Source organism: Armigeres subalbatus, chromosome 3, assembly GCF_024139115.2.
Source record: "Armigeres subalbatus isolate Guangzhou_Male chromosome 3, GZ_Asu_2, whole genome shotgun sequence".
Lineage (NCBI taxonomy): Eukaryota > Metazoa > Arthropoda > Insecta > Diptera > Culicidae > Armigeres > Armigeres subalbatus.
The window spans coordinates 251837129-251861338 of NC_085141.1; the positions used below are offsets into that span (position 1 = coordinate 251837129).

Here is a 24210-nt window from a genome sequence, read left to right on the forward strand (position 1 = left end):
TCTTTCAACTGTTTGCAAGGTAACATTAATTATGTTTTATTTCTGAGACTGCTGTTGGTAGCGGGGACTAAATACGATGAATCCTTAATTACCACAACTTATTGCCCTAACTAGAAAATGGATTAAGCTAGGGCTCTGTTTGGTAGATCTTACACCGCAACACACTACGTCAAAGTGATCTACCGTGTTGCCAGGTTAGATTTCGGTCGACTTCTTTTATTTCTTTATTGAGGTTTCGCCGCCATGAGCCTCTGGGTCTGCTTCTGCTGCGATGTCCCGCTGGGTTCCAGGCTAATGCTTGGTTACAGATTTCGTTTCCGCTCCTACGTAGAGTGTGGCCGACCCAGCCCCACTTCCGATTCCGAGTTTCTGTTGTTATCGGCATCTGGTGACAACGACGATGGAGCTCGTTGTTTGAGATCCAGCTGTGAGGCCACCAGGCCCGAATTATATACCGCAGGCATCTGTTGATGAACACCTGCAGCCGTTGAGTGTTCTCCACTGATACACACCATGTTTCGTTAGCGTATAACAGCACAGATTTCACGTTAAAGTTGAAAATTCGTATTTTGGTGCGTTCACTTATCTGCCTGTTTTTTCAGATATTTCTTAAACTCGCAAAGGCAGCCCTTTCTTTTTTGATCCGTGTGCCTATGTCGATTTTGGTACCACCGTCTGACGCCATTTGGCTACCAAGATATTAGAAGCTTTCAACATTCTCCACTAGTTGCCCGGCTACTGTGAAACTGGAAGGGGTCGCCGTGTTTACATCCAACGATTTGGTTTTGTTGACGTTTATGACTAAGCCTGCCGAAGAGGAGCGCACAAACACGGCACAAACACGGCACAAACGCTACCCTAAATTCACACAATTATGCTCAATAAGCTTTCGTGTAAGAAGCCTTCATTTTTGGATTTTATGCCAAGAATTTATACAAAAATGCTGAACCAAAGGACCAAAAACGAAGGTGGCGGACCCGTAAGCAGAGACACTTACGTGAAACTCGCGGAATAGAAAGAATCCCCTTCCAACAGTGTAATCCCACAGACTAATACCTAGATTCGCAATACTTTTTTAGCTTTCCGAGGGATGGCCTCTGTGAAGAAGGGCGCGTCAAATCCATTACAACTGTGGGAAAGTGTACCCATCTACATTAGACCTATTCATGTATTCAAAAAGTATCGGAAATTAAACCGGTTATTCTTATGCTAAAATAAGCCTCCTGCCAAATTTTCAGCGGATTCGGATAAAATTTTGAGGTGGCTCAAGTCGGTTTAGAGATTTTGGGCTATTTTCAATTTTGAAAAAAAAAAATCTTACAAGAGATACAAACGCCAAACATCATCCCAACAACCTCTAAGCGGAAGCTTCTGGTGTGCTCTACAAGTCTTGGGAACATTGCGATTCGTTCCGTTCACGTTTTGACCATACTAATGTGATTTTTTTTTATTCGTATATTTATTTGGTAGGCACTTTGTGTTCTTAACCGCTACTGTGCCGTGATCTACTGTGGTACTCTGCTGTACAGAGTCCACACAGAATCTATTTTTAGATGTCAATAATTCATTATTGTTGTCGTTGCCAGTCCATATCATCGTGAGTCCATTGCGTTCATTTGTCCATGTGGTGAATCCAGTGATCGTTGCTTTGCTCGGTTGCCATTAATCGAAGCACGTTGAAGGAATGCCTCCGAGAAGAACAGGTTTGTCAGTCGTCATCAAACAGCCGTGTCGGTGAGGCGCGTTCCCCAAAAAGGCCACCGTACGGACTGCGCTTCTAGCGACTGACAAGGTTTGGTGGAGGGGCTGGGAATCGAACCCATGACCATTCGCTTAAGAGGCGAACGTGTAGCCAACTACGCTACCGGACCCCTTATTAATGTGATTTTCGTGTGCATAAAAACACTGTTTCCCCTAAAAGTCGTTGTTCTACAAAATTCTTGACAAATCGTTGCTTATTTAGGCCGATACAAATATTTTAAAACTATTTTGTGTAACTGCAACTCATATGTGAAAAGATTAAGTTAAAATCAAGTTTCTTCAACCATTTTTGTCTGACTTGTGCTTCTCGGGTAATTAATAACCAACAATGCAGCGCTAATTAACACGGCTGTACATCTTTCGCTAGAAAAATCCAATAATCAACGCTAAAGGTAAAAATTTTAATAAAAGCGCCCGCGAAACTTTTTACTTAACATGAGGATAATCAGTTACTCATCCTGAGCAAGAATGGTAACATAATTAGTCTTTGGTAACATACACTTAATACTATACGCGAAATTGGAGTGGAACGAGGTTACGAAAAGGTTATGCAAAGATAGAACCCAGCCTTTCTTCAAAGAATGAGAACCAATAGCAATATACTTTTGTAGGATATCACTTATAATACCTCGTAATAAAAAAAAAAACAAATAGATAAAGTTTCAACTGGAGTAGAGAAGTTAAGCAATGTAGAATGTAGAATAATTGGTTAGATCTCACCGAATTAAGACCCTCATGCGGTGATACTCGTTGACTTCATGCATCCTTTAAGAAGCCATGGCTCCAGTCCGAAACTGATGAAGAATGGAAATTTGCGTACGTCCGTTTGTGACCATCGTTGTATTATAGACATGGGAAAATTTTCTTGGCAAAGCGGGCAGGATCAGGAGCACATTGAAATCTTGAACACACCAACCGAAATGGAAATTCCAAGTTTTATTCTGAGCAGACGAGTGCTATTCCGTGAATTTAATACCTGATCTTCTTTATTGAAGCTTCTTAAAATTTAACTATTTTTTTCACTTAATAATGATTGAGAGCGAGAAAAATTTACACGTCCAATTTTTAACTCATTATACTGCGATCCTCTCACTGGAGGGACCTATGGCCAAAATTCATTTTTTTCATAAGAAACACATACAAAATTTTCACTAATTTTTTAGGCACTTATCTTTAACGGATTTGCTCGCAACAAGTTTCATTCGACGCGGAATTTTATCCCATTATTTCGTATTGACAATTGGCGGAATCGGACTATGGGATTCGGAGTTATGGTCAAAACACATTTTTTACAAAAAAAAATCACCCATTTTTAGTCCCTCATTCTCAGCTGATTTGCTCGCAACAAGTTGCATTCGACGCAGAATCCTGTCCCATTGTTTCCTATTGGAAATTGGCCGTATCGGACTATGGGCTCAGAAGTTATGGCCAAACACCAAAAGTGCGTAGAAATTACTCACTCGAAAAAAACGAGAAAGGCACCATCACCGCTAGGTGGATTAATCTGGGTTTTCTTCTTATTTCTCCTTCTTCCTTCCCTCTTTCTTTCTTCTTCATTCTCCCTTCTATGATATTTTCTACTTCCTTTTCTCGTTTTCTTTCATCCCGCTTTTTTTCTATTTTCTTCCTTTATCTTCTTCCATCTTTCTTTATCATTCTAACGTCTTCTCTGATTGCTCTTCCTTATTCCGTTTCCTTTTTTCCTCCCTCCTTTCTTCTTCTTTTTCTTCCTTCTTTCTTTATTTTGTTCCTTCTTTTTTCTTCTTCTTCATTGGCATTACCCCCACTGGAACATTGCCACTTAGTGTTCATTAAGAACTTATTAACTCAAGGTTAAAATACTTCACTTTCCATTTACTTCCATTTACTATATTCACTTTGTATCAACAGATACGTATTTCGTTTTCTACTTGAAAACTTTTTCAGTGTTTTGTTATCGACTTCTAATCGACTATCTAATGACTTCTTCGGGAGCAAGCCGTTTGGCATAAAGTCATTTGGCATATCGCCATTTGGCATAAAGGTCATTTGGCATAACGGTCATTTGGCATAATTGTAACCAACGTCAAAAGTGAGGGTCTTTTGGCATAACTGACATTTGGCATAATTTTTCTTTGCGTTCGATAAATTGTGACTGAGTGGTGCGGGAAACACCCCGTAATAGTAAATATAACACCCGTCGATAACAATATTAAAAAGACATTATGCTCTCGTGGAAAGAATGCATTTGCAATGCAATGCAAAAGTAGGCGCATGCCCGGATTATTGCAATGGTGGATGTGATTCCTTCTTTAAAAGAAGGCACTTGCCCGGATTGAGGCAATAGTTGAAGTGATCCCTTTTTTAAAAGTAGGCGCATGCCCGGATTAAGGCCATGGTGGATGCGATCCCTTCTTTAAAAGTAGGCGCTTGCCCGGATTATGATAATGGTGGATGTGATTCCTTCTTTAAAAGAAGGCGCTTGCCCGGATTGAGGCAATGGTGGATGCGACTCCTTCTTTAAAAGTAGGCGCTTGTCCGAAATAAATCAATGGTAGATGTGATCTCTTCTCCGAAAAGCACAATTCAGATTGATTTGGTTGCAATAACTCATATGTGATTGGTTGACAAGTGTGTTGCCTGAGTTTTTAAAGTTAGGCGCTTGTCCGGATGGTGGAATGGTGGATTTGATCCGGTCTTAAGAAGCATGCCCGGATTGTAGCAATGGTGGATGTAATCCCTACTTTAAAAGTAGGCATGTGGTCGGAATAAGTCAATGATGGGTGTGATCCCTCTCTCGGAAGTAATTCTGCCGTTTTGTTATTTCGTTCTTTCGGGAAATGTCTACCATCAGTCTGAATTTATCAGAAAACAGCCTCGACCTACTATATCTACGCTAAACATTACATGAAATATCCCTTCGCTTTCACAGTTCAAAATTATGCCAAATGTCCGTTATGCCAAAAGACCATTATGCCAAATGGCTTTTATGCCAAATGACCTTATGCCAAATAACTTTATGCCAAATGACCCAGACCCGACTTTTTCCTATCCTTCCATCTTCCCAACAAACATTAGAGATGGAAGCGCTCCTATAGCCAAAAATAACGGGAGCGAGTCATTTGGCATAACGCCATTTGGCATAAGGTCATTTGGCATAAAGATCATTTGGCATAACGGACATTTGGCATAATTGTGAACAGCGTCTAAAGTGAAGGTCATTTGGCATAATGGACATTTGCCATTAAATTTGTTGCTTGATTAAGTGGTGCTGGAAAAAAATCGGAATGGTGAATATAACACTGGTCGATAAAAATATTAAAAAGACTTAATCATTTCGTAGAAAGCTTGCAATAGCCGAGTATAAAGCAATGATAATTGTAATTCCTCCATTGGATTCATGGTTTGCCCGGTGAAAAGCAATGTTTATCAATCAAGGCAATGGTAAATGTGATTCCTTCTAGGTAGGCGTTTGCTCGGAATAAGGCAATTGTGGATGTTATTCTTACTTTTAAGCACGCGTTTTCCCGGATTAAGGCAATGGTAGATGTTCTTTTATCTTGAAAATTAGCCGTTTTCCCGAATTAAGGAAATGGCGGATGTGATAACTTCTTTGAAAGGATGCGATTTCTTTTTTAAAGGTAGGCGTTTGCTCTAAATATGGCAATTATGGATGAGAACATTTCTTTAAAAATAGGCACTTGCCCGGATTGAGGCAAGATGGATTTGATCCGTTCATGAAAAGTAGACGCTTGCCCGGAATAAGGAAATGTCGAATGTGAACCCTCCTTTTAAAGCAGGCGCTTGCCCGGATTAGGGCAGTGGTGAATATGATTCCGTCTTGAAAATTAAGCGTTTTCCCGGATTAAGAAATGTTGGATGTGATTCATTCTTTAAAGGTAGGCGTTTGCTCGGAATATGGCAATGGAGGATGTGATTCCTTCTTCAAAAGTGGGCGCTTGCCCTGATTAACGCAATGCTGGATTCGATTTCTTCTATAAAAGTAGGCGCTTGCTCGAAATAAGGCAATGGTGGATGTGATCCCTTCTTGAAATGTAGACGCTTGCCCGGATTGAGGAAATGGCGCATGTGATCCCTTCTTTTAAAGCAGACACTCGCCCGAATTGAGGCAATGGTGGATGTGATACCTTCTTTAAAAGTAGGCGCTGGCCTGGGTTGGCGCAATGGTGGATGTGATTCCTTCTTCAAAAGAAGGCGTTTGTCTGGACTAAGGTAATGGAAGTTAAGGCAATGGTGATGTCTTTTCTTTAAAAGAAGGAATAGGACAATGGTAGATTTGCTTCTTCAAAAGATCCTACCTCTACCTCACTACCTCACTAGTTCCACAGCTCCAAATTATGCCATTTGGCATATGTCCGTTATGCCAAATGACCCACTCTTCTGTTGCAGTTCAAAATTATGCCAAAAGACCTTATGCCAAATGACCCAGACCCAAAAATAACCATCTTCAGCTAAAAACTAGCTTATTAAGCTTAAATTGTTTGATGGTTTCTTTCCCTCGAATTTCTTTCGAATTTTTTCTTTCTTCTTATTTTCTCTTTTTTCCTTCTTATTTTTTCATTTTTTCTTTTTCGACATTTCTTTTTTCATCTTTATCCTTCTTCCTTCTTCTATTACCCTTCGTCTTTTCTTCTTGCTTCCTTTCTTCTTTTTTTTTCTTCGTTCCCTTTTTTAATCAACTTTTTACCGTCCTTATTTCTTTTTTCTTTATCCTTCTTTCTTTTCCCATCTTCTTTTTTTCTCTTCTTTCTTCCTTTCTTTCTTTCTTCTCATTATTTTTCTCTTTCTTCCTTCTTCTCACTTTTTCCGTCTTTTTCTTTTTCTTTTCTCCCCTCTTTCCTATTTCCTTTTCCTTTTTCCTTCTCCTTTCTTCCTTTTTTTCTTTCCCCTTCTTTCTTTTTACTTCTTCATTTCTTTCTCTTCTTTCTTTTTTCTATCCTTCTCTTTCTTCTCTTTTTCTTCCTTTTTTGTTCTTCTTTCTTCATTTTTTTAAACCTTCATTATTTTTTCTTCATTCTTTTGTTTTCTTTCTTCTTGCTTTCACCTCTCTTATTTCTTTCTTCCTTCTTTATTCTTTCTTCGTTCTCCCTTCTTGAATTTTCTTTTCTGCGGTCCTTCTTCCTGTTTTTTTCATCCTTCTTTCTTTTTCCTTTTTTTGGCTCTTTCTTCTCTCTTCTTTCTTTCCACTTCCATTTTTTTCTTCCTTCCTTTTTCTCTTTTCTTTCTTTTTCCTTTTTACTTCTTTGTTTTAAACCATTTTTATATCTCCTTTCTTCTTTTTCCTTCTGTATCACTTCTCATGCCTAGCTTTTCACTTTTCAATTAACATTTCTGATTTCTCACTTCGCACCTACAAGATCTCACTTCTTATTTCAAACTTCTCACTTCTCATTACTCACAACTTACTTCGAATATCTCATTTCTAACTTCTCGCTCACTACTGTCTTTCCACTTCACATAATAAGGAAACAAACTTCAACTATTTTGCCAAATTACGGCATTCAGCCAAACCTCATTCGACCAAATCAAGCTATATCTGGAATAAGGGCGAATGTCACAAGAGAGGATTCTCTTCGTCGACTTCAACTCTTTTTAATAAAAGTGACAAGCAGCGGATTTCTTTGTGGTTTATTATCTCAGCACGATAGAAAACAATGTGAACTTGCATCATGAGGTGATAAACTGCAAAGAAATTCTTTGCTTGCCACTTTTATTTAAAAGAGGGGAAGTCGACGAAAAGAATTCTCTTTTGAGATATTCGCCATTTTACCAGTTAGAGCTTGAAATGATCCTGAGCTAGGGTTGTAAATTTTCGATGATGATGTTTTTTTATTCCATTATTTTTATTTTCTTCCTTGTTTGGAACCAGCCTCACATTCCCGGAGATGCAGAGAAGTAAAGAACAGAACTCATGCGGTAACGCACGAACAGAGCAGCCTGTCAAAGCGAGTTTTTTTTAACTTGAATGCTAAATGAAAGGCTATAGTAGGTGTTTTCTTTTGTGCTGTTTTACGACTGTGTTTACCTCTATATCTCCACAAAAACCACAGGAAGGATTATTAGTTAGTCAATAGGCATCTTCTTCTTCTTATTTGCATTACATCCCCACACTAGGACAGAGCCGCCTCGCAGCTTGGTGTTTACTTGAGCACTTCCACAGTTATTAACTGCGTGGTTTCAAAGCCAAGTTACCATTTATCATGAGTATATCATGAGGCCGACACGATGTTACTTTTATGCCCAGGGAAGTCGTGACAATTTCCAATCCGAAAATTGACTAGACTGGCACCGGGAACCGAACCCAGCCACCCTCAGCATGGTCTTGCTTCGACGCGCAACACTAGCACACCGTTCTCCAGACACTAATCAGGTTATTGATCAGGTAATCACTGTCCCTCAACGAGAAAAAAAATCACACCATGCATGCCCGGTGATGTATGCAAACTATTTTCTTGCAGAATAACACTACAAGGCAAAAAAAATAATTCCTACCTCAAATAAATACTTCTACACAATACAAGACAAAAAGGGGATAATGCGTTATTTGAAAACACATCCGCCCGGTATATTTCAAATATAGGATATAATCGCACTAGTCTAATAGCCTATTCAGATTACGAGCTTTATTACGTGTTAAAGTGGAGATTGATTTCGAATGCCTTCTGGAGCAACATGATTTTTGTGCTAATGAGTGAAACGACCCGGTTGATTAATTCGAGCGCTTACGCACGAAGAATCGATTATTGCGATTCGAGCATGGTTTTACACATCCTGATTACAAGACTCACAGCTTCATTAGCGATCTAATACTGATGTATCCACTGTTTTAATCGCTCTCATATCTGGTTGCCTTTAAGTGTCCTTTCGTGACCAACATCGGTGGTGAACGGATTATAACTATTTTTTCAATCGTTTCTTATTCTATGGAAACAGAAGTGAGAAGCCCATCATGCTTAACAGCTAGCGCAGCCAATGCTCTCATTATAACTTGAAAATAAATTCTGTAACTCCTTATTTAAGACGCAACAACAAAAACTAGTTGGCAATCAATCACACGCAAATTTTGCAAACTTATCCGAGAGCCCTGACTGATTTGAAAAAAGTCGGACCCGAATTTGCGTTATTCCATTCAACCGGTGGGTGACCCAATCTACTGTCCACCCGAAACACATGCTATTTAGATTGTGAAAATCAGTCGACCGGGCTTAGGTTTTTTTATCTTCACTAAGGTGTGAATAATTGCACCACGGTCTTCGAGTCACGATCGACCGGACTTACGCCGACAGACGCCGATATGCTTTGATTTGAATGAATGGATTGTACTTTGTCAAGGCATAACGAAATGAGTAGGTCCGGCTGCGGAGCGCATTTTCAACAGAGCTCTAATGGCAAAACACGGAGGACTGAGGAGGTGGTATCAAAGCTCGAAGTGCGAGGATGTTCGTTAGATCTCGTAACGAACAAAGCACAGCGAGCTTGCCCACTTTCAATTTTATTTGGTTGCTTTTACCGTAAAGCATTCCCACTGAGTTCACTAATAAGATTCGTAGCTTCGCCGATATCGGGTTAGCCATAAATTTTATCTTCGACTTGCCCCATTGTCCGCCACTCCACCTGATGGTCAATCCAGTAATCGACATTCGATAAAGACAATTCACATAACTAGGACCCGTCAACGGCTTTCCCAAAATGGGCATCATAAAACGGCAAAATACACACGAAAGCAAAAGTTGTGAATATCTGAAATTAATGATTAACGGCTTCCATCGCTGGAAAAGGGGCTTATGCAAATGAACGGCGTAGAGATAGATAGCCTCGGTGGTTTGTGGAGATTCAGGCGATCGTTAAACTGCAAACCCAAGAAGGTAAGCGCGTGCTCTCGTTTTCATCACTGTCGGAAAATCGTGCTGCATTGAATGCAGCAGGGCTTTTAATGGCGGAAAACGCGATCGCAAACTTGTTCTCCGAAAATGTCAAAAATGATGACGATCGTAAAGTGCAATAAAATGACGGTTTATTGCCCTCCCGTTTTCGCTTTGCTGAACGGAATCACCCAATCACGAGTGGCGTAGATTAATTAGAGATCTTGTTGGCGCCCTGCGTTTGTTCGGGCGGCACAGACTCCGTTGTTAGTTATGTAAATATCCAAATGTAAATCGACCCTCTGGAATCTGGGTAGACAATGCTAGCCAGGAAAATGATGTTATACGAGATCTCCATTCAAATTCAAATCGCAACAAAATATGTGCAGACCTGAGATGAGATTGTGCGAGATATCCGGACTTGAAGTTTAACAATGTACAAATTGTATAACTACAAATTGAAACAGCAAGTTAATATGTAGATTTATTCACCGATGAAAGAAAAATTGTGTTATGTGGTATTAGCCTTTTGGAATGAAGCACATTTGAGACAAACAGTTTTACAAGCCGATCGTTTATAACTTTATGCTGTTATTGTTTTACTGGTACACAACCGCGACTTGAGCGGTTGTTTTTCATAAGGGTGACAGAAATCCGCAACTGAAACAGACACCAGCGTGTGATGAAATGCAGACAGTGTCCAACCGAATGTTACAGCTGGGGTACGATTTTCAGCAGATCCAGTCAGTTGATTTGTTTCGCCGATGATATGCACATTGTCAGCTGAATATTTGAAAGGGTGGCAGAAGTATAATACACCTGCCTGAAACATGAGGCAACAAAAGTTGAACTGGTGAATACTTCGAAGACAGGACCCGGCTGCGAACTTGAAGTAGTGTTATACGATAGACGGGGATACGTTTGAGGTGGTCGAGGGATGTGTCTACCTTGGATCCTTGCTAGGCTGATAATAATGTTAGTCGTGAAATACGAAAGGCGCATCATTCGTGGAAGTCTACATGTACTGGAAGACGCGTGCTTAGGATCATCTTTGATCGTGTGCAAGAGTATAGATGAAAATAAACATAGAATATAGTAACCAAAAGTAGAAAAAACAATGAGAGATAGATTGCTGAAGCCTCGCGTTTGACAGGCCCTTTAAAATAAACCAAATCAGTCTAGTTGCCTACATTGAAACCACGAAGTCTATACACTTTTCAAAATCAAACAAATCCGAGTTGACAAATGAAAGAAAATCAAATACGAGTATTCGATAGCCTTTTTGGTTCACCATCATTTTTTGATTAACTGTTGGAGCCTTCATCATGCACTGGACTCACACGTTACTATCCAACAACGTGTAGGCCGTTAGGTGAGATTGAATATTACCTCGGAAAGAAAAAAAAACACAAACATGATATTTGATCACTGTCATGCTTCTTCAATCAAGGCGATGATGATGCCTTCGAGGTTGCTCAATCAAGTCCAACAGAACAATATCGCTCCATCATGGCGTGTTTCACGCAGCCAAAGTCATCACCATCATGACGACGTAGTTGGTTCAACATTTCGACACTTTCACTTGAACCACGCAGACGCAAAGTTCCCACGCGACATTTGGCGTATCGAATCATTCCACACCGCGCACATATGACTGACTAAACTGGAAATGGAATTTACTTCGAATCGATGGCAATTATCCTGTCGGAATGGTTGTATAGTCAATCGCATTCATATCGATCGTAAAAAAATAATAAAAGGAAATGGACAGCAGAAACAAGGATTGCAATTTGGATTCGTTGGAACAGTCAAAAACTGTTTCGGTGTAATTTATGAACGGCAAAGAATAATAAAAACTTCGCATCGGGACAGCGGCGTGGTTGTAACGAAACGACACTAGTTTGCGCATTTATGAACTCGATAAGCTGATATTCGAACTTCAATTGCAATTGTGTATTAAATCCAGATTAATATTCAATTACGAGTCATGATTATAAATTGGTCCCATTAAAAATAATTCTTTATTTTGGAAAACAAAATCGTTCCTTCCAAATACTTCTATAATAATTCAGTAGCTGGTTCCATTAAAGCCAAATACCTAATGATCCACTTTTTCATTTACAGTTTTGCATTGAAAATACTTGATTTGGCTATGTAGGTTTGCAAAAAATAATTTGAAAACGAGTGTAGCTGAAACCCTCACACGACCCACGTGCCATGATGCAACTCTGTACGATCGAGGGCAGATGATGGACGGCTGATAGCCGTGGAAAGGGTACAATTGCCATCACAATGCAACTCGCAAATATGTATCTGAGAACGGTGTACAAGAAGAAGAAGTTATTGCCACGCGTGGCTCAGCTCCGCAAGATGCAAGGTTGGTGCCCAAAACAGCTTTCACCTTTATTGTGAAAATAGCAGGTTTCGATAACGGTGTGACGGTGGACAGTCGAGTGCAGTCGCATCTAGCAAAAGGTCTGAAATTTGGAATGAAAGATGAGAACAGGTGCAACAAGGTGGTAGATAATATATATTTTAAGTTGTTTAATATTAATTAAATAATAGTTTTGACGGAAGAACTATTGTTTTAAGTTATCTAACACCTCATCTGAATTCTTGGAGCGATTTGTAGACTTGGTTTTTCATAAATATGTAGAGAATAGAATAAGGTGAGATAACAATAGAGCGTTCAACTCAGCTCTGTATTCAAAGTAGTGCTTACTTGATACTTAATAGACTACAGCTCCTCGATGATCCTACGCCGAATGGAGTATCCTCCTCCACTGGACTCGATCCTGGAACAATCGTTCCAGTCGCCGGGAACGTTTATCGCCCTCAGGCCCTCTTCAACTGCAAAAAGCTATCGTGTACGTGGCCTTCTACAAATTCTATAGCCTCTTCCGGGTCGCGCGAACTATTACACGGAAAATTCAGACGATTTACTGTTTTTCATATGATTCAAAGTGAAAAAGTAACATTATTGGTTAAACTATGGTTAGCAGCATTATGCAATAGTTTCAAATTGTTTTTTATGTCATGAATTGAAATTTAAATTTCTTTTTCTTTCTACTTTTAGGTAACAACACGAACCATTCAGACGGGATTGTGAATGATTATTTTCAATGATTTTTTATTAGGTGAGTTATTCAACATATCGTTAAAACAAAACCCATCCATAAGCATCATAAAATTGCGATACACCTAATCAGAGCGCGTAAGAATTTACAGCTAGCCATAATCTATTTTTTAACTTTATTTAGATATTTTTGCCAAAATCTGCGAGAAAAACACAGATTGCATTTAGTCAATTGTGAGCCCTTGCATTAGATATTATTTCGACGACCTCTGAAATCGACTGGTGACTGGCTCCAGTTTATTGATTAGGAAAATTCCGAGATTATTTGGTCACAAAATAGGCGGCGGGGGAGGGTTCGTAGCTTTACTCGGCGTTGAAGTTATTTGCATGTTTTACGTTCATATAAGTAGGGTAAATCACTACTTGGGCCTATGGACCCCATTCCCGGCTCACTGCACAGAAAGCTAATGATTTATACTGTTTAGTAGCCGTAGGTTTATGATTGATCATTTAAAAAAAGTCTCCTATTTATCTCGCAAAATACTCAATATTTTTCAACCATTTATTTCACTCCTAATCGATCCAATTATAGAAAATAAAAATCTAGATTTCAAACTTTTGCTCTTCGTTGCAACACCACTGAGCCGAAGTGATTCTTTACACTTTTACAAAACGGTATCATCAAATAAACACCTACCTGAAAAGATTCACAGTGCTCGATACAACCATTGCTTCAGGCTGTTTATCACCACACAATAATGCTAAACTCACGCACTTTAATCTTTTGTAATTGTTCGTATCACTAGATTTTAAATAAACATATTGGAATACATTTAAAAATGTATCCTCAAACCGAACAAAAATCACCTCGGCCCAAGACCTTCTAGCTGTACAGTGCTGCCAAAGGCCATAAGTCTTATTTTAGTATGAAGATAATCCTTCATCGTTAATAGGAAAACTGTCTAATACGTTGAAGCTATCTTGTTATTTATAATTCTCTCGATTTCAAAAGGTGGAAAGATATTGTATTTAAGTGTTTGGAAGAAATTTGGATGAGTAAATATATCTTCTCAACCAAATAAAAATGATTATGAATAATACCATCTGGCATCTTGTTGTCGTGGAACGTGCATATTTTTGTTTACGTCGCATTTTCTACCGTCCCGAGAGAGAGAATGAGAGTAAGATGTTGAGAGATTGAGTAAAATATTGCGTATGCCGAGGAGATTTGGGGTATGCCGGATAAGCAATCGCCTATGACTGAAAAGAGTGCTGCACCATGTTAATTTAAATCAAATAAAAGCTTTTTCAAGCTGTGTTTAGCAAGAATAACTATTTTTGAAGCAGAGGTGAACCCCATCGCAATATTACACGGCCCACAAAATTCAGAAAAGTTGCCCCTAGTCATAAATATCAATGAAATAATGCAGTCGTGCGCATGTTAGGCCGGGAATGGGGTGAGAAACCCTAAACGTGTGAGATATCATCGCGCTGCTTTCAAAATTGATTATTGTTTTGTGTTAATATTCATGCACCAAAATTTATGAATTCTGCATATAGAGTAGAGTGGGGCAAGAGTGCGCGTGGGGTAAGAGTACGTTTTAGATTTTTTGAAGTAATAAAAAAAGATAAACTAGCAGCACTGCATCAGTTTGACAGGTATTCTGGCCAGCTATTATCATGTGTAATTGTGAACGATTTGAATAAACAACAAGGGAGATATGGAGTTAGCTATTTTTTCGGTCATTTTGCTAAAAATAATTGCGTTTCCGCAACTAGTATTTTATTACCATATATACGTTCAATCAGGTGAACATTATACCATTTCGATAATCTATTGTATAGGGTACTTTATGGTGCAGAACACCAATCGGGTTGGTTTTCCAAGAAGTCAAAACCATTACTTGAATACATTTCGGGACTGTGGGGTAAAAGAACGCAGGAACGGGTGGGGCAAGAGTACGCATGTTAATCTTCAAGTTCTGATGTCAAACTCTTATCCACGGCCGAAATAAGACTTCCAAAGCGTAAAGATCCACAACTAAGATAAAAGGTACAGGAATCGAAAATAATCACAAGTTTTAAGGACAAGTTGAAGTAATTTGGTGTTGAAAAGGACTTAGCGAACAAAGCACTGGAACGAAATAATGAAATTGTATTAGGACTTGTTGTACACCTAAAGAAAGTACGAAAACACAATTTCATCTAAATGATAATTTCATTTAATCAAAAGAAACATCCATAAATTACGCAACGCTTAGCTGAAGGGGTTGCGAGATGTATGACGATCCATATAATTTTTAGTGGATTTATACAAAAAGTGTTAGATAGGGAGGAGGGGTGATGAAATAGCCAAATTTTACGTTACGTGATTGGTGGACTTTTTTTTAAGGAAAATTCTTTTGTTTACGCTACTCGAAATCTGATACATTTTTACCTAGGTCTGTAGTTTTTTGTATATAAAAAAAACAATGGTTTTTCGTATGAAAGTGCACATTTCTAGGACCCCCTCCTCCTTTAAGAGTTACGCAATCTTTGAACATTCCCTAATAAATGTTCATTAAATATCAATTAAATATTATTAACTCTTATTTGTCTTAATATATACTTAAAGCACATGATTGGATAAATGCGTACTCTTACCCCACCCGATGCGCACTCTTACCCCACTGGTGGGGTAAGAGTGCGTTTTTCTCTTGTCTTACAATAATGATTCTACTAAAACGAATAGCAATAATTTCAATATTTTTTCCGCTGGGTAACATAAAGGAAGAGTATATGAATCATCGACATTGATTTGATATGCAGAAGCTTGCTTCATAAGGGCCACATGATCGATTGAAAACTAAGTGCGTACTCTTGCCCCACTCTACTCTACAAATTTTGATTACTAATAGGAGCGTGATATTGAGGGATTGCAAATTTATCTGCTGGCATGTTATGTTGTAGTATTTCAATTATGTTTGATTCTATATAAATATTAATATTAAATTTTATCAAAAATATGATAATTTAATTCGTCACTGTTTATTTTTATACTATAAAGTACCGAACTGAATCATTCCCAACATTGTTTCTAGCGAATTGTAATATTTTTGAACATCTCACCGAAAACATACGAAAAGGTCATTAGGCCGAAAAGGTCATTCGACGTCATCATCTCACTTCTTACTGTAAAAAGTGAGAAATAAGAATTTAAAAGTGATGAGTGAGAAGAGAGGCATCTCCTTCCCACAGATTGTAAAAGATTTCGCCGAAAACCATTTCGAGGAATTCATTTTCGCGGTTGAACATTTCGTGGAATAACATTTGGCGGAATAACATTTGGCGGATTGTACCTTTTCGCCGAATGACTTTTGGCGGAGTTTATCATTTCGCTGAATGTACTGTTTCGGCGAATATTAATAACAATAGGTAAGCCAACTGTCATAAGAAGCTGTACACTAATAACGTAAGCAATTTTTCCGGGTTTTTCAACCAACCTTCATTCTTCCTTCTTTCTTTTTACTTCTTCCTTCTACCTTCTCCCTTCTTCCTTCTTTCTTCTTTCTCCTTTATTCTTTTTTTCTCATTCTTTCTCCCTTCGTTTTTATTCTTCTTCATTTTTCCTTCTCCCTTTTTTATTCTTCCTTCTTTCTTCCTCATTCTTCCTGCTTCCTTCTTCTTTCTTCCTTCTTCCTGCTTCCTTCTTCTTATTTCCTTCTTCTATCTTCCTTTTTCCTTCTTCCTTCGTTTTTATTCCTCTTCATTTTTCCTTCTTCCTTCTCCTTCATTTTTTTCTTTCTTATTCCTTCTCCCTTCGTTTTTGTTCCTCTTCATTTTTCCTTCTTCCTTCTTCCTTTTTTCTTCTTCCTTTTTTTATTCTTCCTTCTTTCTTCCGCATTCTTCCTGCTTCCTTCTTCTTTCTTCCTTCTGTCTGCTTCCTTCTTCTTTCTTCCTTCTTCCTTCTTCTTTCTTCCTTCTTCCTTCTTTCTTCGTTTTTGCTCTTCTTCATTTTTCCTTCTTCTTTCTTCCTTCTTCATCCTTCAATCTTCCTTCTTCCTTCTTCATTCTTCCTTCTTCTTTTTTCCTTCTCCCTTTTTCTTTCTTCCTTCTTTCTTCTTCCTTTCTTCCTTTATTCCTTCCTTTATTCTTTCTTTCTTATTCCTTCTTCCTTCGTTTTTGTTCCTCTTCATTTTTCCTTCTTCCTTTTTTCTTCTTCCTTCTTTCTCCCTCATTCTTCATTCTTCCTGCTTCCTTTTTCTTTCTTCTTTCTTCCTTTTTCTTTCTTCCTTCTTCCTGCTTTCTTCACCCTTTTTCCTTCCTCCTTCTTCCTTCATCCATCTTCTTTCATCCTGAAATCATGATTTTTTTCGAGATTTCAATTTTGTATTTTTTAATTTCTCTGAAATTTTTGTACATTTTTTGTGATCAAAAACATAATTTGCATCATTGGTTTGCCATTTTGACTCTAGCCTAACTTTTGACAAGGGCCTAAGCAAAACCACCTTGAACACTTTAAAAAAAAATAAGTTAAAAACGGCTTGTCCGATCGTTTTGATGTCTTCGCCCAAGTTTTGGATTATCAATGGGGTTATGTGAAACAAAAATAAACTACGAAAAAAATTGTTCAAACATTGAAAATAAAACTTAAAAATCTATTTTCTCAAAAACGAATTTTTGTTTTTTTTTTATTTTTTGGTATGTTGTAGGAGATAATATATGTATTTTTTGCACCATGAGTCATAATGGAGAAATGATAGACAAAAAGTTATAATTTTTTAAAATTAGTCGGTTTTTTCGTGGGAAATTTAACGCACTTTCATAAAATCGATAAACAGGCAACGTAAAAAAAATATTTCGACCATTTTTGAAAAACTAACTTTGAAAAAAAAATATAACTTTTTTGTTCATCATTCCTCCATTATGACACATAGTCCAAGAAAATACATATATTATATGCAAAATTTCAGAGAAATAAAAAAATACAAAAATAAATTGACCTTCGATTTCACAGAGAATTGCTCTTCTTCCTTTCCTTTCTTCATCCTTTGCTTTCTTCCTTTCCTTTCTTCCTTTCCTTTCTTCCTTTCCTTTCTTCTTCTTTTCCTTTCTTCTTCCTTTTCCTTCTTCTTCAGAGATTCGTAGATGGTCTTGTTTCGTATTGTTTGCTACTTATTATCTCACTTATCACTTCTTACCAAACGGCCAAACGGCCAAATGACCCTAAACCGTATTTACAAAGTAAATTTAGCTTATTTTGTGATTCAACTTTGAACGCTACCGTAGCGTTCGCAGTCAATCTTCTATTTTCACTTTTCAAAATTTTTGTTGTCGCCACCCAAACATGGTCGGTTGTCGGCACCCGTTTTTCCGATTGTATGACATTTGCCAGAAAGCCATTTGCCAGAAATGGCAATGGCAATCGCCTATTTTTAAAGAAGGGTTCACATCCACCGTTGCCTTAATCCCGGCAAGCGCCTGCTTTAAAGAAGGGATCACATCCACCATTGCCATAATCCGGGCAAGAGCCTACTTTTAAAGAAGGAATTACATCAACCATTGCGTTGATCCGGGCAAACGTCTATTTTTAAAGAAGGAGTCACATCTACCATTTCTTTAATCCGGGTAAGCACCTATTTTGGAAGAAGGGATCACACCCACTATTGCCTTAATTCGGGCAAACACCTATTTGAAAGAAAGGATCACATCCGCAATTTTTGCCTTAATCCAGGCAAGCTACTATACTCGGCTTATGTATGCATACGTCTTATGTACAGATTAGATAGGACTTGGCGATTTCACCATCGATGGCGCCCTGAACCCCGGACAAGATGTCGGTTCCCTACGACGATTCTAATTCGGGAAGGCCGTTTTACTGGCAGAATGGACTGCTCACTGAGTGATGTAGTAGGCAATATAGCGATAGCAGTCAGGTTTACCGGCGAAAGCGGCACAGAAACGTTTCCCGGCGGCACGGAAAGATGGAGGTTTTACACTTCACGAAACTTGCTCCACCACATCTTATTCACTCGAGTGTCCAACTTTTTATCTCCTCCCCGAGCAAAGGCAGATAACTGAAATGATAACAAACTGATAACACGCTAAGTTATCCTTATTATCGTTTTGATATTTAGGGTCTGTCTCAATTAGATAATTAAACTGGAATTAAACTTAAAAGTGACATTTCAATAATTATCAAATAACCCTGCTCGCAGAGCAAGATTACTTTTGACAGATATCGAATCATTTTCCATCGATGTCCTATTGGAATTGCTGGGTAGCACCAGCCATTCTTATAACGGGGTGATTTCTTAATTTTCGAACTGTCACTTTTAATTTTAATTCTCCAAATGAGACAGACCCTTAGTTATCAATCATGTGATTAACTGATAACTGAATAATAACAAATTTTATTATCAATACAAATTTGCCATTTTCTTTAAAATTTCGCGTCGTTCATATATCGTGCTAAGCATTCTATTCTTTCAAACAAACTAACTTATTAGAACAACTTCCCGAAGGACATATTACAGTCGCCTCTCCACATCTCGATATTGAAGGGACCATCGAGATAGGGAGAGATCGAGGAATGGAAGGAAAATTGATATGGGTACTAGATGCAAAAAAGCGCGTTGCTATGAAAAACGACAACAAAACCAACGTCATTTCTTATTGTTGATGGGTTTGTTATTGTTCAAAGATGGTCTAGTAGCCTAAAACTTTGATCATATCGACATAAGGAGAGTGAATCCTGAACAAAATATGATTAGAACACATCGAGATAGAGAAATATCGAGATAGGGAGGTTATCGAGATGTAGAAATCCAAAATGTATGTAGACTGAAGGGACCGAGCAAACCATCGACATAGGGAGAGATATCGAGATATAGAACATCGAGATGTAGAGAGTCGACTGTATATGGTGGTTAACTCAATATGTTCAACACGAGGTAAAACTCTTCCAAATAAAAACTGCGAATCTTTCTTTAATCAGATTCACAATACAGATTAGGAATAAGGTTAAGGGCAAGCCAGAGAAAACGCGACGTGCGATGCGACTCGACGCAACAGTGCAATTTGACAGCCAGTTTTCCATTCTTACCATAATGGCGGATGCTATAAAGAGTGTGACAAGAACAGTTTCCAAACACTGAACTGAAATTTTCTTCTAAGCAGACGATGATTTTCCCCGTTTGCCACCGATCTGTTGATTTGTTTATTTCTCTGTCAACAAAGAATTTGCTTAGAGTTCATGTTTTCTTATTTGTTTTATACTATGCTTATTAACTTTACTTTCATTTCAGGTGTCGTTGAATAATGAAATATGAAAACCATACGTTGTAGTTGAATTAGTTTTTAACATGGCCTTGCAACTCCCGGAACATACACTCCAAATAATCTAAACGTTGTTTCCACCTGAATTTTCAGGTACATTTTACGTGCACACGTTACTGAAAATGCTTCTGAAAATTCAGGTAAAACTTACGTGTCTATCCAAAACTAAGGTAGAACTTACCTGGTTTTCACGTAGAATGAAAATTTTATCGAAAATTCAGGTAAAAGTTACGTGAATTTCAGGTGGAAAAAATCTACGTACTTTTTCAGGTGGAAACAACGTGCAGATTTTTTTGGGTGTATGATCCAAGGTCATGTGCTCATTTAGGATAGGTGAATACTCTTGACTAACCTACTTTGCAGGACAACGTCTATATAAAAAATGAGGCAATATATTCCCTAACCGCAATAGAATTCGTCTTGGGATCGTTCACATATATATTGGGAGCGGAAAATTTAATTGCGAATGACGGATAATATAGGAATTGGAACGTTGTGATTTGGAGAAAAAATCATGCTGCGGCGCTGCGATGTGATTAACTATTGACAGTTTGATCCTAGGTTTGAATGCAAAATACAAACCTGGGAAAGATAGTTATTTACAGTCAAACCTCCATGAGTCGATAGTTAAAGAACGGTCGACTCATGGAGTATCGAGATGTGAAAAAGAAAATTATTTGGAAGATGTACTGTCATCACAGTAACTCATAAAACAATTTTTAGGGTCTGTCTCAATTGGATAATTAAACTGAAATTAAACTTAAAAGTGACATTTCAATAATTATCAAATAACCCTGCCGTCATTCCGTGCCGATAGTTCGAACGAGCCAGACGTGTGTGCTGTGTCTCATCGCGGATTGTGTTCGGTAGTGCGAGTCTATTGTGTGGTGCCTACCTACGGATCCAAGGCGATCGCTGTCGGCGAGTGAAGTAGCTGCTTCTGGCGACGCCAGTGAAGCAGGCTATTGTTACTGCTGCTACCTACAGCAGCAGGGGCAGATAAGTAGAAACGTATTTATTGTTCTCCCATCTGCTTGATTCGGAGTGGGACTGATAGAATAAATAAAATTAGTTTTTTTTAAAGTTTTTTTTCTGATTAGCTATTAGTCTTAAGTTAACATAAACAAAATCATCCTTCCACCTTGCGGGGTGAGAATGGAGACAGAGACTGTGGAAGGCAATGGGCCTCCAAAAGATGCAGGGCGCACACGATTGTACCATGCGGCTTCGCCTGGGCCTTGGGTTGTTTACTTTCGGCAGAAAGTGAAGAGCCTAGATTTTCTGGGCATAAAACGAGATTTGACGCGTCGTTTTACGAAGCTTGAATTCAGCCAAATCAACAGGAACAAACTACGCATCACCGCACCTACATACCAGGTGGCGAATGAAATTGCTGGCGACAGGGCGTACAATGTTGAATATTTAGTTTATGTGCCCTCGCGGGAGGTCGAGATAGAAGGCGTAATCAACGCAGCGAGCTTGCAAGGATGTGCTTGCAGGGAAAGGTCGCCTAAAGAACGCCCTGCAATCTACCGTGGATATTCTGGACTGCAAGGAATTGCATTCAGCAGCCACGGTAGATGGCAAAAAGGTTTATTCCAAGTCGGGCTCGCTTCGGGTGACATTCGCCGGTTCGATGCTTCCAAAGTATGTAGATATAGAAAATATGTTGTTTCCGGTGCGTCTTTTTGTGCCAAGGGTATTTAATTGTACCAACTGCAAACAACTTGGTCACACTGCCGAGTTTTGTGACAACAAACCACGTTGTGGCAAATGCTCAGAAAGACATCAGGAGGAGTTCTGCCAGCAACAAGCAACAAAATGTGCTTATTGTGGTTTGAATCCTCCCCATGGTTTGCAGGAATGCCCGGTGTACAAAAGCGCACCCAAAAGTGAAGCGCTCGTTGGTACAGCGCTCCAAGCAGTCGTATGCGGAAATGGTTAAGTCGCAAGACACATCCGCCACAGCCACTGCATCGACTGCTATTTCAGTCACCGTTCGTGTGAGTGATTATTATGATTCCATATCCATTGATGAATTGGACTCTGACGCAGCCGATATGGATGATTCTGCGGAGGTACACGTGCCCGAAAAAAGGAAGCAACCGTCTTCCCCGGGATCGCGCCGCAAGAGAACAAAAATCATCCATAAAAGCTTGGCAAAATCTGAAGGTAATGGGGGTTTATTTAAAATCCCGAAGCAATCTGTCCCTACTGCTTCTTTTGATCCTAATTGCAGTAAGACATTCCCGCCATTGCCTAAATCCGATGTTTCGAAGAAACATCCGGCTAGAAGAATCAACGAAAGAAAAAAACAAATTCGCACTTCTAGAAAAAGTATTCCGTCCAAGCGAGGATTGATCTCCTTTAAGGACCTTGTGGACCGTTTTCTGAACTTGTTCAATATTCCGAATTCATTGAGGCCAATCATTGACCTCTTTATTCCAACAGTTGAAAGTTATCTGAAGCAATTGACTGTTTCATGGCCCTTCTTGCAGAAATTGTATCTTTCGATGGATAATACGGCCAACACCGAAGATACAATCACTGTGCTGCAGTGGAGCTGTCACAGTCTGAAAAATAAATTAGACGTGTTCAAGTTTTTGATTCGCAATTCCGATTGCGATATATTTGCACTCTGTGAAACATGGCTTTCTTCTGAAGATGAAATCAACTTCCACGATTTTAATATTATTCGCCAAGATCAGGATGATCATTATGGTGGCGTTCTTTTGGGGATCAAAAATGCTACTCCTTCTACAGAATTCCCATTCCGACTGTTCCCGGCTTAGAAATCGTCGCATGCCAAGTAAATGTGAAGAATAAAGATCTTTGCATAGCTTCAGTGTACATTCCTCCAAATGCCTCTATTAATCGTCGACATTTTTGGAGCGCAGTCTCCCTCCTATCATCTCCAGTATTGATATTGGGTGATATGAACGCACATGGTATTGGATGGGGCGAAACGTATGACGATTATAGAGCGCCTATTTTCTATGATTTGTGTGACGATTTCAATTTGAATATTTTGAACACTGGTGAAGTAACTCGAATAGGACCAAATGGTCAACAAAGCCGTATTGATCTGTCTTTATGTTCAAATTCACTATCATTAGATTGCACGTGGAAGGTAATTCAAGATCCCCATGGTAGTGATCATATGCCGTTAGTTACCACAATTAAAAGTAGCTATCAACAATCTGAGCCAATTAATGTTCATTTCGACATCACGAAAAACATTGACTGGCAAAAATTTACATCGGCTGTAAAAATTGGTATTGAATCAACTGATACTCTTCCACCTTTGGATGAATATCGATTCCTTACTGAGTTGATTCAAAAGAGGGCACTAGAAGCTCAGAAACTACGCGTTCCAAGTACATCTGTCATAAGAAGACCAGCCACTCCTGGATAGGATGATAAATGTACTAAGTTGTATTCTGAGAAATCTGGTGCCTTCAAGGCCTTCCGTAAACACGGAAGGTCCGAGCTTTTGAAGAGTATTTGAGGCTCGAAAGAAAGCTCAAAAATCTTCTCAAGGCAAAAAACGTAGCTACTGGCGACGTTTTGTCGAGGACTATCGCGAGAAACCTCAATGACAACACTTTGGAAAACGGCCCGCAACATGCGGAACCGCATTTCCACCAACGAGAGTGAAGAATACTCAATCGATGGATATTCAACTTCGCAAAAAGGTCTGTCCAGATTCCGTACCAGCAGAACCGCTATTTCGAAAATCAGTCACTGATCCCGGTTCTTTGGGTGGACCATTCTCAATGCTGATACTTTCTATGTCTCTTCTTTCATCGAATAACTCTGCTCCGGGATGCGATAACATCAAATTCAATCTTCTTAAAACCTCCCAGATATCGCAAAAAGACGATTACTTGAGCTGCATAACTGTTTCATGTAGTACAACATCGTGCCACCTTGAATGGCGACAGGTGAAAGTAATAGCTATTCAAAAGCCTGGAAAACCAGCGTCTAATCACAATTCATACCGACCGATTGCCATGCTATCATGCATGAGAAAATTATTGGAGAAAATGATCCTTTCAAGAGTCGACCATTGGGTCGAAGAAAATGCATTGCTTTCAAATACTCAGTTTGGATTTAGAAAGGGAAAGGAACAAACGATTGTCTAGCGTTGCTTTCTTCAGATATACAACTGGCCTTTGCGCACAAGGAGCAATT

General features: G+C 38.9%; 1 protein-coding gene across 2 annotated transcripts in view; it reads left to right on the plus strand.

Annotated features, from left to right (window-relative positions):
- Nucleotides 1–24210, plus strand: part of LOC134223510 (uncharacterized) — a 206288-nt gene that overhangs the window by 65532 nt on the left and 116546 nt on the right. Inside the window, exon 2 of one of the 2 annotated variants that reach the window (XM_062702671.1) lies at nucleotides 12700–12760. The exons of the other annotated variant lie outside the window; for it this stretch is intronic. The gene's annotated coding sequence lies outside the window, so the exon portion shown is untranslated. The remainder of the gene's footprint in view (nucleotides 1–12699; nucleotides 12761–24210) is intronic. 2 annotated transcript variants of the gene reach the window in all.